The 1,021-nt window shown below is 34.5% G+C and overlaps 1 non-coding gene across 1 annotated transcript; it reads right to left on the reverse strand.

The window, feature by feature from the left end:
* Positions 1-569: 569 nt before the first annotated feature.
* On the reverse strand, positions 570-672 carry LOC143681877 (U6 spliceosomal RNA). The gene has a single exon (XR_013174929.1). It is a non-coding gene; the product is annotated as a U6 spliceosomal RNA (small nuclear RNA).
* Between the last annotated feature and the right edge of the window lie 349 nt (positions 673-1,021).

Genomic DNA, 1,021 nt, shown 5'->3' on the forward strand with positions numbered 1-1,021 from the left:
ATTTTCATAAATGATTCAACTGTAACATCTTGGTCTAAGTTGTTTTATAAGCCAGGAGATAGGGTAGCATATTGGAAAGAGCTTTGGATTAGGATCTGTGAGATCTGTGACTGAATTTTGACCTGATTTATGCTAGAAGCTGTCCTTGGACAAGTCCCTTAAGCTATTTGGCTCTCACTTTGTTAATCTCTAAATTGAGAATAATAACAATAATAATAATAATACACTATAAGCCTTCTTCTCCAGTGCAATTAGGACTGATTGTTGATTATTAAAAAAAAAGTGATGTGGGGAATCATAAAAATGACACCTGAAGAGCAACATATTTTAATTTTACTTAAATGTCTAAAAGTATATCCATCTAGCAATCTTTTAGTATTGAACTAATGCTATTTCTTTAGACAGGGTCTGCTTAGTAGAGAGTAATATCACATCTAAATCATACCCAGAATACATGGTACAGCCTTCTAGTATTTATTTATGTAAAGTGGGAATAGTAAAGACTCTTAAAAGCAAACTCAAAGCAGTGTCCTTTAAGATGCTTTATAATTTGTCTCAGTTTTTTTTTTTTTAATATGGAACGCTTCACGAATTTGCACATCATCCTTGCACAAGGGCCGTGCCAATCTTCTCTGTACTGTTCCAATTTTAGTATATGTGCTGCTGAAGCAAGGACTGTCTCTGTTTTTTCACATTTGTCACATCTGGACCCAAGTCAATTGTAGTATTTTAGCCATTATATACTTTTCCTAAGCCTTTCCTTTAAATGACAAGACCCTTTTTATTCCCTTATTTTAATATTTAATCAGACTGTACAATGACAATAACAAGTACAATGGACAGCAAGCAGAACTGTGGGCAAATGCAATTGATTCTTGCTAAGCAGACTGTACCACTGCTGGAGGCAACAGGGCACCTCTTTAGAGCAGCGCTCCTGGATAACTGCAAATGTGGAGCCATGTTATCATTTTAAATTTTTGAGAAGCCACATTCAAAAGGTAAAAGAAAAAAGTGAAATTAA

The sequence above is a fragment of the Tamandua tetradactyla genome, chromosome 4, assembly GCF_023851605.1.
Source record: "Tamandua tetradactyla isolate mTamTet1 chromosome 4, mTamTet1.pri, whole genome shotgun sequence".
NCBI lineage: Eukaryota > Metazoa > Chordata > Mammalia > Pilosa > Myrmecophagidae > Tamandua > Tamandua tetradactyla.